Below are 17,110 nucleotides of genomic sequence, written 5' to 3'. Positions count from 1 at the left end.
ACGGGGCTGCAAGACAAGCGTGGCTGCCTAGTCTGCCGCCTGCTGAATTCACACCTTGGGAAAGGAGAGGCTTGAGCGGAGAGCCAGCAGATGTGTTGTACGGGAAACTCTGAGCTTTTCCTGGGCAGTGCCTGCAGCGGCTGCTCCACCTGGGGCCTGGGATTGCCCCATTGTCAGGACTGAGAGCGGCTGCGAGGGGCTTTTCTTCCAGTTGAACTGTCGCAGGCAGTGACTCCAGAGAGAGGTTGCAAAGCCAGTGTGGAAAAACCCACCATCCCAAAGTGAAGCCAAAGCTATGGATTTATTACTTTCCAGTTTTAAGAATCAAGGCCATTTTAATCACAATGGCCTTGTACATCTATTGGTATATTTTATGTATATAAGACCAATGGCCACCGGAGTATTTTAATACTTGGAGTTCAGGTTGGATGGACCTTTGATCAACCTGCTCTAGTGAAAGGTGTCCCTGCCCATGGCAGGAGGGTTGGAAGTAAATAATCTTTAAGGCCCCTTCCAACCTAAAACATTCTGTGGTTCTGTAGTTCTGTGTTTCTACTAATCCGGTGTGTTCTCTGCCTGTATGTCAAGGTGACCCTTCAAATACCCGAATGTATGCAAAACACCACGCTTTGCCCATAAAAAGAGCATGTGAAGGTCAGTGATAGCAACATTTGAAGGAAAAGCTCTTGAGATGGGTACATAAGGTTTAGGTTTCCAAGCAGCCTCCAAGCTTCCTTGCTCCTTCAGAGCAGCTCTTTGCCTGTGGCTGGACGGAGAAAGGCAGCAAGAAGAGCAATCAAAGATGTCCTGCAGCAATGAGTCTGGCCAAATACAGCACTGTCAAAACCTTGTAAGAATTCCCATCAGGGTCACTTGGGTACCTGCCTTCGTCTCCCTAGCAAGGAAAGCTCATGTTCAGAAGCACAGCTTGGTTGCAAAAGCATTTGTGCCCTGTGGCAATCGTGTCAGGTTAAGGACGCCTGCGCAACCTCAGATCCATGGGGCGTCAGCGAGGTTGAAAACCTGGCCCTGTCCAGGGCATTTGCAAAACTTTTTGACTGTTTAGTGAAGTCTGGATTTTACTGCTGGCCACTCACGTGCTTTGTGGCCACGTTAAGGACAAGCTGGTGACAGGGCAGGCTTCCCTGCCATGCTGTCTATTCACATGGGTGCGTGCTCTCTCTGCCCAAGTTGTGCCAGTGCCCGGTCCATTCAAGAGAAGTTGGAAGAAACCTGGAATGACTCCTCCCAGTATGCGCTTCCTACTTCTCGCACCTTTGTTTCTCTTTAAATCTAACTGGGCACCTTGTTCTTTCAAGGCAGTTTATTTCCCAGCCAGCGTTACGGTTTTCATGATTGTGAGGAGGGAACAAAGCTGCAGTGTTTGTTTGCTTCCAGATCTGTCCTCTCAGCTTAGTGTGAGTGCCTGTTCTGAGGCTCCCCAGCTGCAGGGGGAGGTGGGGGTCTGACAGGATTCCATCCGCAGTGGCCCGTGTGTTTCTGTGGCTTGCAGAATGGTTCCCTGCTGGTCCCTTCCCTGGTGTTAAAGCCGCGGCCTAGAGCTCAGCTGCTGTTTCCCCTCTTCCCCCAAGTGTCTGTGCTCCTGTTTCATGTCAGCTGCCCTCAGTGGGGTGGTTCACAAGACTTCCCACAATGCTCCTGTAGCCTCCTCCCCAGTGAGAATTCATTCTGCTCCCTCTGGAGTGTGAGATGCTGCAAATGAAGGTCACAAATTGAAATGGAAATGTTTTCAGTCCTGTTTCTGCCTGTTGGAGATTTTTTTGCTTCTGCTGAGGGGATCTCGTTACCTTTTAATCTAGAGCTGTCTTTTTAGGGCTTTCTTTTCTCCTTTTCTTTCCCTCCCCTTTCCACAGATGCTGCCATTCATGCAAGGCCCATTTGGTTGTCCAAAGGCAGGGTTCTAAGGGCACATTTACACTTAAAATGGAACCAGATATCCTGGAGCGTGTAGCATGGCCTGGTTTGTCATGCTCTTGGCCCAATGTGGAGCTAGGAGCTGACCTGAAATGCAGCACCAGCACTGGGGGCAGGGGAAAATGGATCTCTTGGTTCTTGCCTTCTCAGCTACGTGGAATCCCCATGTTTGGATGGTTGATGTTTAGGAGCACTGCAGTGACTCCCAGCTGGGCACTCGAGGCTCTGAGTGCAGCAAGACCCTGGAGATCTGGACCCCTGCTTTAGGTCTGAACTCATGCAGATGGTGAATATCTGTTTGTTCTCTTCCAGAGAAGCTGATCAAACTGAGGCTTCGTAATGGAACCTACGGACAACCTGAACAGACACAATAGGTAGGAATTAATTTGATGTAATCTTGGCTTCCCAGGTGCTCTGATGAATGTTGAGATGGTTTAAAAAATAATCCCCCCTTAATGCAGGAATCCTAATCCCGGAGTGGGAGCAGTTAAGCAAGGGTTGTCCTGTCAGTGGGAGTGGCTTCAGAGCACCTTGGTATTTTCAGAGCTCCTGTAACAGGCCCAGGCCTGGATGATGTCGTGGGTCAGGGCAGGTTCTGGGCTGAACTTTCTGAAGCCAATCTCTTGTTCCTGGGGTGAGGGCACTCCCTTCTGCAGTTTGGGAAGCTTTGGGCCTAGGAGAATTTTCCTGTTTCAGTGTGCAGCAAAGCAGGAGCTGTGTTTTTTGGGGTGGGGGTGATTTGTGCAAGTTTTTACTTCTTGTGGAATATGTTTGAAGGTGAGGAGGTCTGAGCTGATGTTTCAGGGCAGACATTCAGTTTCACCTGCCTCTTTGAACAGTTGGGATGTTTGGGTTTTCCTGGTGACACATCAAGTGTAGACCAGCTGCAGCAAGTACAGCACTGTTTTTAACTCTCCAATTCTGAGCTGTGTTCCCCCTGGAGATGGAGGGGGTGGGACTGTGGAGTCCCCCTGTTCCAAGGCTCCCAGGTGCTGGGCATGTTGGTGCTAAGGCTGGAGGTCCAGTTCCCAAAGCTTCCAAAGTTCCCTGGCCTTAAGGGAAGTGTGCAGGCTTGTGAGGAACAGCAGAGCTCAGATTTGCAAAGGCTTTGAAGAGCATCTTGCCAAACACCTTCAATGGCCAGGGCAGAGATGGGCAGCAATGGTGTCTCCAGGGCTGCGGAGGCTGGGAGAGCTATGGGCTTATCTGAAGAAGCTGGGTATTTCAGTAGACAGCAGACTCTTCTACTCTGAATTAGGAATGCCATCCAGTGCAAAAAACCTGATTTATTGCAAATAACAGCCCCTCTGCATGAGATGAGGCAGCTGTGCTTCTGCTCTAGGGGTGATTAAACTTTCAGGAGCTGATTATGGGTGTGGTATTTGGGAAAGTGTCATTGCAGGGGCAGACAAGGCTCTCCCCTTGCATCCTGGGGCACTTGGGCAGTTGGATGAGTGAAGAAGAATCCAGGAATTGTAGGTATAGAGTAGACTGTGCAGTAGAGTAGAACTAGATTCCTGCATCCACCATGCCTGCTGCCTTTTCCTTCCCCAATGTCCACAAATATCAGAGGCAGAGTTTCCGTCATTTTGCAGTAGCCTTTCACAGACCAGGGACAGTTTAAAGGATCTGGTTTCCCATGATGGGACACAGCCTTATCGGTGTTTTGATGTGGGGCTGGTGGAATTGAGTACATGCACATGTGGCTGAGGAGGAACAGGGGCATTTGAGCTGGTGTTTTCTGAATGTCTGAGATCTCCTATCTAATCTCGTTGGTGGGAAGGCTTTAAATGCAGCTACATGATTGTCAGTACGCAGCTCTCCGCATATCCGTTTACAGTAGAGAGTGCATTTGCAAGGCTGTTTATAAAGTGGACAAAGTTCAGTCGTTGAAAGTGGCAAGACCTTCAAAAGAGAGGATTCTCTTTGACTCTCAGTGGGAGAGTGGGGTGGGAAGTCAGAAGGAGAACAAGAATGGCAGTTTCTCCCATTGTTCACTGCAAGTGGGTTTGCCGGCTCACGTGCTGACTGCCCCCAGTGACTGCTTCCCCATTTGTTTCACAGTGAAATGGGGGGACAGTTTTTCCCTTCCCACCCTTCTTGATGGCTGGGATGAGCAATAGCAATCCCTGAGAAGGATGCGTGCTGTTCCTTGTGTGTCTCATTGCTCTGGGGCACAGCACACGCTGGACAGAACTGATTTGGGCACTGTCACCATCCTGTGGGTTTCAGCATTGCTTTGCTGCTGGACCTGTGCCCTTGTGTGAATGCCCCAGTGTGTGCATGGAGTAGAAACAGGGCTTCAAGTGTTAACTCTCCTTTCTCTGTCTCTTTCTGAAAGCTGGCACAACAACAGAGACTTGCTCCGCATTCTGGAGCGAGACAGGCGCAGGAGGCAGGTGGCTCCAGAGGAGAAAGATCCATTCTCAGAGGAGACTCCCCTCTTTGCCAAACCCTACAAAGTAATGGGAGTGGGGTGCAGGCTGGAAGGAGAGGAGGAAGGAGGCTTGGGGTGGGAGAGGGGAGCTGTGTCTTCTGCACGGGCTGTAGCAGACTTGAGCCTGACAACTGCAAACACAGCAGCTTCCCATGTGCTCCACTGAGCTTGCCTGACTTCCCTTGTGGTGATGCGTGGGGATTCCATAAAGATCCTGAGGAACGTCTCTTGCATCTCTTTCTTGGGGTGTTTTTGACATTCCCCCTCTCTGTTGTTCTGCTGCAGACTGATAAAGAAGATGAGCTATCAAGGTGCGTTAAGAACGTGCTGGGCGATGGGGACTCCAAGGCGCTCCTGAGCCACGAGTCCCCCCTGAATCCCATATGGATTCCAAGAAAGTCCAAGTCCCAGTCACAGACCCGCAGGCATCGGTGGACCTGCAGTAAGACAAAGCCCTGTGAGGACATCTGGGGAGAATCATCACCGGAATTACCAGACCTCCCACCTTGCCCTGAGCAGAACTGTGACAGTGATGAGGGTCCCTCCAATTGGAAGGCAGAAGCCAAAGTGGAACAATCGCAACTCCTGCCTGAGCCTGTCAAGGTGAGTGCAGTTGTTGGGCGCTCTGTTGTTGGCAGCCCCTCAAGGCCAAGGGAGCAGCACATGGGCCCTGCCTGGCACGGGGCTCAGCCTCGCTAGAGCTCAAAGGCACTTGGTTCCCAGGTGCATGTTGGGGTTTTGGCAGGCTCATCCTTCAGCATCCTGGGATATTGCTGTGCCCTATGGAATGCAGGAGCCCATGGTGCTGAGCCACGGCAGCTGGGCCAGGAGAGCCACAGGGAAGGTTTTCAAACTGTGTTTGGCCTTTGGAAGGAGAAGGAAGAGCTGGAGGCTGCAGTCAGCTTTTCCTGGGAAAGGCTGGTGATCAGCTGCAAGGGACTGTGGGCAATACCTTGTGGAAAATGAGAGGAAGCTGAGAGTAAAGCGGTGCAGGGCCTTGCCTTCTGCAGGAGCCATTCTTCAGCATCAGTTGCCAAAAAGATAAAGCACGATCCTGGCTCTCAAAGTCTTGGGAGTGCAGAGTGCTGCAACCAGCCCTCAGGCCAGCAGAAGTGGGCAGTGTTTGTCCTTGCTGCTGGGAAGCCCAGTTAGGGAATGTCAGTGTGAAGGAAGGAGCAGGGATGCTGCATCTGCCTTGGAGTGGGTGGTGAGGGAGGGGAAGGAGGGGCTGCCAAGAGACAGCGTTTCTGAGAGAGGGGTGGAGTCCCTGCTGGCTTCTGCCATCAGCTGGGGCGGGACTCAGCTTTCTGGGGTAGCCCAAAGGCAACTTCTCTCCACAGTGTGCCTCTGGGTACCCCTGCAGAACATGCATTTGTCCAAATTTGGCTGCTAAATCCATCACTTTGCCAGGCAATGGGAGAGTGAGAAATGGTAGCTGGGGATTTGCAAGTCCTGCAGGGGCAAGAACAGGATGGATAAAGTCAGCCAGGATTTGCATGAACTGTGTTGCATCTTTCCCGATGTGTGAGATGTCAGTGTCTTGTCCACACTGCTGTGGACTTCAGAAGGACTAGGAGTCTCATTGATTTGGGTGAATGAGAAATATTCCTCTTGCTCTAGGACTGGCTTAGAAGAATTGGGAACTATTATTTCTAACTGTTTTTTTAACTAAGGAAGCTTTTTGCTCAACTCTTTTAAATGCAGAGGCAGCCTGTGCCTTTGAAAGCAAAGCTTGGCTGCTTCAAAGCAAAATACCATAAAGGGAGCAGACTGCAGGAACATACTTATATAATAATAATAACAGCAACAGTAATGATAAATAGTAGCAGTAGTAGCAGTACTAGCAGTAGTAGCAGTACTAGCAGTAGTAGTAGTAGTTTAAGAAAGGAAACATTGTTCTCTGACTGCCAGGTTCCAAAGGGAACACCGGCATTTTTCTCAGAGGAAGAGGAGGTGACTGTGGGGATTTCAGTTCATTTTCTACCTGGCCTCAATTAGTAACTCCCCCTCAGATGGGCCTTTTAATCCTTAGCAGCACTTTATTGTTAATGGGCTTGCATGACATTTCTAGAGCTGTTGGTAAGCAAATGCTGGCTGAGTGCACGTCAATTAGTAAAAAACCCAAACAAACTCCTTCTGCCTCCCTCGTTCTTGTTTCAGGAAAAGAAGCCCATTGAGGTGCCATCAACTGAAAAAACTTGGAAGCTTGGTGCTCTTCAATAACAGATCTCTGGTTTTGTCTATGTTTTGCGTACATTAAGGAATTGGGAATTCCTGAAAATTGGGAATTTCCTTGAAAAAGGAATTGGGTGGGGAAGAAATACATTGCTGAGCTCCTGTTCACTCAGCAGATGTTGCCCTCACTGAAAGTGTGTTTTGGGGTGTGCTGAGGAGAAGTAGAGGTAAAAGCTGGAGTTGTAAGATCAGCCTTCCTCTCAGTCTGTGAATGTAGCACTCTCTAGTGCAGTTCTAGAGCCAGAGTGACAACTCATCCCAGGCAGCCTGAGCTGCTCCTCCCTCAAGCTGGGGGTTGCTTTTCCTGAGCGGCTCTTGTCCAAAGGCTCTGCACCTGCTGCTCATGTCCTGAATGGACTTGCATGACACTTAGAGAGCTGCTGGTAATCAGATGTTTGCTGAGTGCATGCTTGTTTCCTATCAATGAGTAAAATACCCAGACAAACTCACACTGTTTCCTTCTTTCTTGTTTCAGCCCATCGTGCACATTTATGTGCAGTCCATTGAAGGAATATTGAAGGTAGGTGCTCTTCAATAACAGATCTCTAGGGGGAAGCCTGTACAAATCCATGAGGAGCTGGATCCCTCTGACTCTCTGCAGGGTGAAACGTTCTCTGTGTCCATCAGCAAAACTCCTGAGAGCTGCTTCTCTCCCTCTCTTTCCAGGAAATGAGCAACTCACTGTCACCTCTCCTGCCACCTCTTCAGACGCCTCCAAGAGAAGAGACTTCCAATCTTCCATTGCCAGCAAAGGTAAGCCAGCCCATTTTTGCCAGGGCTGCTGATAAATTCCAAGAGATCTTTCTGCTGAGCAGAAGTTCAGCTCAGCTGTTTGGCAGCTCTTAGGATGTTTTAAAAGTATTTATTCAAAACTGCACATGTCCCTAATGTGCCAGCAACACACCATTTAGGTGTCAGTGGATGTATTTATTGTGAAGCTACATGCTGAGCTACTTTGCAGTTTATCCTTTACTCCTAGGAATCCCAACCTGATGGGCAAGTGGCCAAGGAGTTTCAGAAGAGTTTTGGCCAAGTGGCCAAGACTTCTCCCAAAAGCTGTGGCCAAGTGGCCAAGGCTCCTCTGGAAGGTCACGTTACGAGCAAACAGAGCTTCCTGAAGCGTCCTGTGCACACCAAAGGGGCCTTGCCCAGGAAGACTGTGGGTATCAAAAGGCCCAGCCAGCCTCTGGTGCCTGATGAATCCAGGAGAGTCCGGAAGGTGGAGAGTGAGCCTGGTCCTTTGGAGGTCACAGAGCAGCCTTGCAAGGACCACCCCAGAGTCCTAGAAACAGTGAAGCCGTAAGCCACCGAAAGGACAGAAAGACAGAAAAGACCCACGGACAGGAAAGACCTGAAGCCGGCACCTCACGAGCTCTCTGAGAAGCCAAAGGACAAGGGCTCCCAGCAGGCCAACGCTTTTTGGAGCCCCGGCCCCTGGGAGCTGGCCAGGAATGTGACGCTCTCATCCCCAGCAGGCACAGGCCTGGCGATTTGCACAAGGAGAAAGTGCCCTTGCCTCCTGGGGAGAAGAAGTTGTTCTCCCCTGCAAGGAAGCTGGACTGGAAGAGGAAAGCCATCAAGAGTCCTGAGGAGCCCCCTGGAAAGAAGAAGATGAGAGGGGCAGGGGGAGGTGGGTTTGGACAATGACCAAGGTGGTGTTTGGAAAATGCATGTGGAGTTTCCACTTCATAGGTTGGCAGTAGAGCCATCCATGATCCTTCTCCTCTAATGGTGTTACCAAACTTTTAAGGGGTGTGTTCCCACAGCTGTTTCCAATTGGTCACAAATCCCCTCCTGAGCAAATGGAAAGCCCTGTAAGCTGTCTAACATGCTTTGGTGTTTTGGGGCTTTTCTTGGAATCCTGGTTTCCTGCGACAAGAAATCCCCAGCCCTCCTCTGTCAGAGGTGGTTTTGGCAGCAGGCTGTGGCAGCTTGTGGCTGACCAGCCCCCTGCCAGCACTGCTGGGTTTCTCTGGGTTTCAGCCCAAGCAGAGCTTTGTAGGGTTGCAGTGCCCCCTTCCTGTGCCCCCCATTACAAGCAGTGTGGTACTGAGGCACTTGGCACATGGATAAATGGGCAAAAAGCTTGTTTGGGTTTCCTTGGAGCTGCTGTGATGCCAGCAGTGATGCCTGAGAGGTGGCTGTGTGCACTCAGGGGCTTTCCAGAGAGCCCTTTGCAGAGTCCGTCAACCATTGCAGTGGCTTTCCCTTGATTTCCAAGAGAGCCCTTCATTTAACTGAGCAGGTCCGTGCTCCCAAGTGTTTTTTGGGAAGCTGACTCCCAAAGGGGCCTGGGTCAGCTGCAGCAAGAGTTGTCTGCAGGCCTCATGGTGAATGGGCACTGCCTGTGGACTCCCTGACTGCAGGAAATCCCAAGTCAGAGCCTGTATCCCAGACGGGAGTGCAGCCTGGAAGGAGAACTCATTGAGAGCAGCCCTGACGAGAAGCTGCTCCAAGGTTCCATGTTTCTCTGCACTCTGGGAGAGAGGCAGAAATCACCAGGCACACTGTGGGTAATGCCATGAGATAAGGACACTTTCTTTTACATTTTCTTGGCTTGTAGCAAACGGTTCTGAAGTTTCTCCTTCAGCTGAGCTGATGATTTGCACACTTGATGCTGCACAGTCGATGTTATAAAATCTGTAAAAATCTTTCAGTGATTGGCTCTCTGCCTTAATGGTTCCTGTGCTTCTGGAAGACAATGGCAGCAATTTTCACTGGCTGTTTAAATTTCACGCCTCTCAGATTCTTGTCAGTACAATCAGAACCCCCTGCACATCTGGGGGATCTCAGGGATTTCACTCTCCTGTGACTGGAGTTTTTCCTTCCCTTTGATAGGGGGTGTCACAAAACACAATTGCTTACAGTTCTTGACTGTGCCCCAAGGCATCTGAATACGTTTCTGTACCATTCAGACTGAGTAGGAGGACAAAAAGCCCATGCAGGACTAATGGAATGTTTGTTTTCAGCAATGGAAGGGCCTTACTTTAGATTACAGTTTGCATTGAGAGGTTTAGCAGTTCCATTCCTGCCACTGGAAAGCAATTAATGTATCCAAGCAAAATAGGTAAAATGTCATTTTAGGTTTACTTGTCAGTGAGCCTGAAAGCTCTATCTACTGTGCTTGGGTTTCCACTTTGTGAGTTCCAGTATCTTATTTTTTCTGTTTTCAACCAGAATCTGTAAAACTGAGCTGTATTGGTCTGTACTTTGTGTGAACTTTCAAGACATGAGTGATTTTTTTTCTCCTTTTTCCTTTCTTCCTGTTAGAGGGAAGACAAGGGGGATACTCCCAGGAAGAAAAAGGAATGAAAACACCCAACAAAATAATTTCAGCCTACAGCAAACAAAGGCCCCAATAAACTGAAGTGAGTATGCAGTGGTGGGATGTCAGAAAGAAGCGTAAATCTTAGTTTTTGTTCAGAAGGGTGAGACCCAGAACCGTATCTCCTGTCCTGGCACTCGAGAGTTTGCTTGGAACATCGTGTGCCTTCTGCAACTCCAGATGCTGCAGACTGGCCTTTCCAGGCTGGAAGCACCTGGTGCAGAAAGCAGCTCTGTAGGTGTGGGTGGGTAAGGGCAGGGAGTCTTTCCCTTCGGACATCCGCTTAAAGCACAGAGGCGTTGGGGCTGATGTTTGGCTGGGGGAAGGGATGTGCCCATTGCGGTAGGAATGGGAGAGCTTTAATTCTGGAGTTCCTTCCTGCCTTTTTTCAGGGAAAATGAGCAGCTGCCTTAGTCATGTGCTGGCTTCTGGGGTGGGAAGGGTAGGAGGTGTTTTTGGGGAGAGAGGGCTCTGGATCAGGTGGGGGGTGGTGCTGTGCTCCGTGTCAAACAGTGCTCCGTACAGCATCAGCTGTGCCAAGGCAGAGCAGCTGGAGAGCACGTGGGCAGTGAGTAGGGACCAAACCACTGGAAAAGTGGGTGCTGAAAGAGGGGAGAGGACTGTCCCACGCACAGCAGTGCTGCAAGAGGTGCAGCCTCACACCTGAGCCTTCCCACTGGGTTTAACTTCATTGCCTCTTCTGATGCTGCAGCCCATGGGCTGGGATTCGCTGTTGGTGTGTTCTTGGAAACTTTGAGAAGCTGACTAAAAATGGTGTCAGTGAGCAGTGGTGAAACAAGGCTGAGAGCTCTTTGGTGCTGCTTCTTGCTGCCAGAGTTCCCTGGCCATCCTGATTTCAGATGACCAGAAATCTGCTAGGCCACTCTGTTAGTGAATGTGAAAATCTCTGCCAATTAAAAGTCTCTCTCGCTTGAAGCCTCTCAGCTTTGGAAGTGTTGTCTACTTGAGGCACTGGCAAGAACTAGCCAGTTCAGGATGTAGCCAGGTTTTTCAGAAATCCCTACGGTGTGTGCGCATCATATTCATGAATTTGCTTCTCTTGTCCTGAGCATCAGAAGCTTCATTCCAAACCGAGAGGAAAACTGTGGTGCTGCCACCACTGCTGGCCATGACTGCTGCACAACGGGCACCAAACTTGACCACGACGGCCCAAAAGAGCCCCAGAACCGAGAGTGATGACCTGGACCTGCCTGCCATGGATAACCCTGCCAGGAACCAGGATCCTTTGTTTGCCACGCTCAGGAAAGTAGAGAAAGATCCCGAGGAACTATCCCAGGGCATCAACACTGGTATCCAGGAGAGCTGGTGGGAGGTTTCCTGCAACCCACGCATGCTGTGTGGTTCTCTTCTGAAACGCCCTCTCACCTAAGTGACCATTTCTGGTTGTGGGCAACTGCAGATACAAACCTGGTGGGAGAAGGAGTGTGTTTATAATAAGAAAGGGTGGTTTGCTTAAAATGAAGAAACAACAAAGCTGTGGGTTTGGCTGCAACCTGGGCCTAAGGTTTTATAGCTTTTTTACAAACTTGCTCATGACCCTTGCAGCTTTGCAAGGTTATAAAATATTCCCTGGTAATAAAATTGGATTACTTGGCTGTTTGCTGATGGCTCGGGGTGCGGGCTCTAGGGCGTTGGGGTGTGTGTGTTAGGCCAGTCTGTGCACACTGTAGTAGCTGCCTTCTCACTGCTTGCTTTTTCCTGACAATTCTCCTGCTTGTAGCCCTCACTGCTCTCTCAGCCACTGAGTGAGGAAACCTGCTGCTGGATTTCTCTGTGCTTGGGAAAAGTGTATTGGTGCAAAGCATTGTGAGCTGCCAGGTGAGAAGCCAAGGTTTCATTTCCATTGCCGGAGGGATTGCTGGGGAAGAAGGCGAGAGGGGGAGAGCCTGGAGAAGAGACTGTGCCTGGGACCAATGAACATTTTCTCTGGAAACTTAGGAAAGCCAGGCTTTGGAATGGCTTTAGGCATCTCTCTCTGACCAGCTTGCTTTCTGTGTTTTTTCAGGGATCTGCAGGGGATGACAGGAATCCTTTCCCAGTGACTTCACTGCCCAATGAAGACAAGACAAGAAGACCTCAAGTCTGAACAGTAAGTGTTTGTTTTACAGCCCTGCCTGGAGTTTCTGCAGCCACCAGGTAGGGCTGGCCCTGCAGCCACCCCGGCTTCTGCTTCCTCCTGAGCACCTCCTTTAGGAGAAAGGAGAGAGATGGGGGAGAGCTGCCCTGTGAGGGCAGCACCTGCTAAGTAGCTTGGCTACAGCTGGGCAGCACTTGAATTTTTGACTCCTTGCTGGGCCTGTGACCAGTATTGGCCAACAGAAATTCCTAGAGTTGCTGCCACGTTTTTTATTGTACATCTTAGTCATTACAAATGTTGTGTTGTCCTGTGGTGCAAGCAGTGGGGAATACTCAGAAGCTGTAACCTGCCATCCCACAGGGCCTTTGCAGTGTTATTTTCCATAAAACACAAAGCTCTGTGAGCCCCTCTGGGCAAAGGGACGCATTGCCTTGATCTGCTGGCAAACTTGCAAAAGAAAATGAGCACGATGTGCCTGGCTGAAGGGCTGGGAGGCTGTAAAAACCCTCTCCCTAAAGCGGCACCTGCTGAAAGCCAAAAGGCTTTGCAGGTCCTCTTGGAGCCAAGTGACTGCAGTCATTGACTGGACTCTGCCAGTGTGCCTGTTGGATGAGTCCAACCAAATGTTTTCTCTTCCCTCCCTTTGTTCCAGACCTTTCTGCTGGACAAAGCCAGGTGACGTGACCAAGAGCCGGACTGACCTCGTGCACTGAATGAGACCGAATTTACAGTGACCCAGACTGGAATCCAGTGTGCCTTGACTGGGTCTCCAGGATGTAAATAGTTCCAAGTTCTCTGTTCTTTTGAAGCCTTACAAACAGTTCTGTTTTGTTTTTATTGTTCAATGCAAAGATCTGCATATTATTTTTGTTTGAAATACAGTTGCAAGTTATTTTGGTTACCTTTGGGAAACTTTGTGGTTTTTGAGGGTAATGCTTTTCTGCCTTGCAAAAGAAGAGATGGAGGGTGGTACCTGCCTTTAAAAAGACCACGTGCAATGAATTCTCTGCATGGCCCCATGGGATGATGGTCTATAAACATGTCCATTATGAGTTACCGACAGGACAATATTCACACCTATTGCTGACAAGGACATCTGCACTTGAGCTATGTCGCTGAGGGTCTTGCTCAGTTTCAGCCTTGTCAGACCCAAGTTTGGGTGGCAAAATGACACCCAAGGTGTGCTTGGAAACAGCTCTGCCTGTCTCCTGTGGTGCAGGGATGGGACTCACAGGGAGGATTCCTTCCCAGGCTTTTTGGCATTTGGGTGGGTGGGGGTGGACAGCTGCTCTGGGTCCCTGGGATTGCTAGGGTATTGTCGTGAGTCTGAGAGCTTCCAGGGAGAGGAATCTCTTCTGATTAAAGAGGGATTAAGTGGCTGACTGTGGAACATGAGGCATATTTTGCATTTGGATATTTGCCTGCAAGCACTGGTGGTCTCAGCGAGCATCCAAGAGCAGAATTTGGTATCAAAGTCGGGCGTCCTTCCTGTGGGAGAGGACTCGGGCTCCCTCTGAGCCACACTCTGGGATGGGCCCAGTGACTTAGAAACCTGTCAAGGGAACCCAAAAGGGAATAATGAGCTGTTTGCAAGCACTTTTCCCTTGCCACAGTAACAGGGGAGGCAGCATCCACAGCACTGGTGTGTCAGGAAGCTGACACCCTTCTCTACCCAAAGATTTCCTGTTGTGTGACAGCAGCATCCTGCCATCCTCTCATCCAATGGTGTACCTGTCTTAGCCCTCTGCTGCGCTCTGTCACATTCCTTCCCCTCTCTCTGACAGACCTGTGGGAATGTGGAGAGAAGGATGGGATCCCAACATAACTGTGCTTACAAGAAAGAATTATCTCCCTTTTGCACATCATTTTGTGATGTAGGAGCAGGTCTGCACAAGTTTAGCAGTTCCCCCTTTGTAAAATTCCTGTTTGTGGGTTTGAGGCTCAAGAAATTGAACATAAATACCAGCAGAATGCCTGCATTTCCAAAATGAGTTTCTGTAGAAAGGGCTCCTGCCACATGGAAGCCTGGAGCCATTCTGCCTCCTGGCAGTGCAGGACCACCAGGATCATGGCTGGGTCTCCCTGCACCTTCAAGCGCCTGGCCTTTTACGTTGACTTTATTAAAAGCCTTAGTGCATTTCAGGGATAAGCTGCCCTAATGAGTTGAAGGAAGGTCCATGTTCCCCCTCCCTACATTACCTATCAAGCTTTTTTTACTCCTCCTCCCTGGAGCTGTCCCTGCACATAGCAAGAGGGTTGGAACGAAACCATCTCTAAGGTCCCTCCCAACCCAAGCCATTCTGTGATTCTATGAAATAACAGGAAATTAAATAAAAATCCATTGTATTTCAACCTTGAGCCAGGTCAGGGGCCTGGTTAGAAAAGATGCTCACTGTTTTCACTTGGGCCTATTCTAGGACATGAAAAAGATGACAGAATTAGTCTTTCTGTTTTACCTGTTCATTTTGTCTGCCAGCTTTGACCTTCTATCAGTGAGGAAAACTTTCATTAAGGGCACTAACCGACCTTCTGCTCAAAACAAGTGACCAGTGGGTGTGAATCAGCACCACAGACATGCAGAGCGGTGACTTTTACCCTGATGCCAAGGGGCTGGAGATAGCAGTGCCCTGCTATGACTTCAGCAGGGCTGTGCTGGCTGTCCCTGTGGCCATGGGCTTTACAGAGCATCAGCCAGTAGCCTCGGGATGCTGCACAGAAGAAGGATTTGCATGGATTTGCAATTACTTTCTCCCAGCACCTGAGTTAGGTGTGCTGATTTGCACTGTCCTATTTTTTTTCTCTTGTAAAATGCATGCAGGCAAAGATAATGTACAAGCAATTCATGGCCTCTGTTAAGTCTTGCCTATCAAGCAGATGTTTCTTGTTGGCTCTGCTGCCTCTCCCAGAACAGCCAGAGCTGCCTGCTTAGAGTATAGCTGCACTCAAGTGCCACAAAGTGGCAGCAACACCGACCTCGCTGACTGAGCCAAGGAGGAATTACAAGTTTTATCTCCTGGTTGGCTGTGCTTTATTTGCTAGCAGTTCCAGTAGAGAAAATGTGCAAAGCTTTAGAAAACAAATGCAGATGTGGTAAAATCAGCCAGCAAAAAAATGTAAGCGGAGCATGTGGAACGGAGTACTTGGGTTTGCGAAACTCTGCATTGCAGTGATGCTGAAAATAGTTCCAAAACCAGTTTCAGCCTAAATGAGGACAGAAACCCCCATTTAAGGGTGGGAGCAATTTGGAGTTAAGAATTTCCCAGGCATTTGTTCTAATTAAGCTTGAATGGGCTAATTGGCTGAATTTTTATTGCCTGTTGACAACTTGTTTGTAAAATGAATCTCGGTGTCATTTGATGTGGGAGCCACGGTCCCATCACACGGGATCATGCCGAGCATCCTGCAGCTGTCCCAGCAGGCACAGCAGAGACACAGCAAACAAGGTGCACACAGCTGCTTCTGGTTCTCATCCTAGTTCAGGGCAACTAGGTCGGGCTGGAGTTGGGAAACTGTGCCAGTGTTGCATTCTGGGTACTTGGTTTTATCTTTAACAAACCTTTATTTACTCAGGAGTTTCCCCGGGTTGGTGGGGTTTGATTTCATTCCTCAGTGACTGCTGTTTGTAGATTTTTTTTTTTTTGCTTCTTGGTGTGTGTTTCATGCAGCTTGTTTCCAACTCCTAGAAGAGAGGAAAACACTCCACCATTTAAATGTTGTTGCAAGTGGAGGTAAGGACACAGAACTGAGGCCCTGCAGCCGGGACATAGGAAGGCACTCCGATTTGATTCATGGCAGCAAAATGATCTCAGAAAATCTGGTGCCTCGACAGCCTTAGAACTGCTGGGCTGCCTGCATCGCTATTGCTCACCCTTGAATGCAGTGAGAAAGAGGCTGCTCACCCAAGTGCTGCCTTCAGAATCTGCTGCCAGTCCTGCTTTTATTTAATTGCCTTCCCACCTCTCTAAAAGAGCCTTACCAGGTCACAGGCAACAGTTTCCTTGGTTTTGATGAATAAATTGTTTCTCACATGTTCAGTCTGCTCTATAGGCACAGTATGTTAACCCTACAAGGGTTATCAACACTGCAGTAACTGCCCCCAAATCCCACAGCCTCTGAAAGGTCCTGGAGACAGGGAGGGATCCCTCCCGGCTGGGATCATTGCTGCCTCCTGCTGCTTCTCCCGTGCAGCCTCCCGGGGCCGCTGGTTGATAAACACACGGTGTGTGGTCATCTGCCAGAGCGGACTCGGTTTTCCGCAGGGCTGCATCCCCCTCTGCAGGCAGGCGTTTCTAGTGGAATCGTTTTCCCAGCCGGTGTTCAGGGAAGTCTGCAGTCTTTCTGATGGGAATGCACGCGTGTATTTGGTTTGTATTTTAAAATATGCAAGTATCATATGCTTTGCCTTCTAAAACTTTCTGTTCTTAGCAAAGTATTTTAGCAGGATGTCGAATCCAAAGAGTTTTGCTGCCAGCACAGCTGTATTAGGAACGAGATTTTGTTGGGGAGTATTAAAAAGTACTCGAAGCTGGAAAAGTATCACCAAATGGACCACAATCCCCTGTGAACGTAAATAAATAAGGTGTGTGGGGGTAGAGCCTACTGCCGTTGTGGGGCTGCTCTGTCCCTCAGCATGGAGTGGGGGGATATATTCCTTTGTCATCACTGTCCCCTTGCCAGGACAGCTGTTAAATCACAACAGCTTTATGTGCAGGTAGGTCACTGCAGTTTGTCACCACAGTAATTCTGTATTTTTATTTCTTTTTATACTTCGTCGTCATTAGCACATTTTCAGCAATGGTGTTTCTAAAACCAGTTCTGTACAAAATATATTTAGCTGTGGTGCCATCCAAGATTAACAATGTGGGACTGTTCTGGGAACAGCGTTGTTCCTTGTGAACCTGCTTTGCAGTTTTCTTGCCAGTCCCTAGGGATACACCTCTAGAGGCCTGAACATGAGTGTTGGGGAGGGGGTGTGCATTGAAATACAAATGAGATGCCCATTTTAGGATCCTGTTCTGAGCTAGTACCATGTGACTTCCAGCTCTTCCCACACGCCAGAGAATCCCAGAGCTTTCGCTGT

At 49.4% G+C, this 17,110-nt stretch overlaps 1 long non-coding RNA gene across 1 annotated transcript; it reads left to right on the top strand.

Moving 5' to 3' along the window:
- The first annotated feature begins 10,763 nt into the window (after positions 1-10,763).
- Positions 10,764-12,906, top strand: LOC121674997. Its single transcript, XR_006019917.1, has 3 exons — positions 10,764-11,771; positions 11,959-12,042; positions 12,683-12,906. It is a non-coding gene; the product is annotated as an uncharacterized LOC121674997 (long non-coding RNA).
- Positions 12,907-17,110: the final 4,204 nt, after the last annotated feature.

This window comes from Corvus kubaryi, unplaced genomic scaffold (genome assembly GCF_017639235.1).
Source record: "Corvus kubaryi isolate FWS band 111438036 unplaced genomic scaffold, C.kubaryi_AGA036_p1.0 71, whole genome shotgun sequence".
In the NCBI taxonomy this organism is placed as follows: domain Eukaryota; kingdom Metazoa; phylum Chordata; class Aves; order Passeriformes; family Corvidae; genus Corvus; species Corvus kubaryi.
The sequence above is the reverse complement of the archived record's forward strand: the minus strand, read 5'-3'. Positions and strand labels throughout refer to the sequence as shown.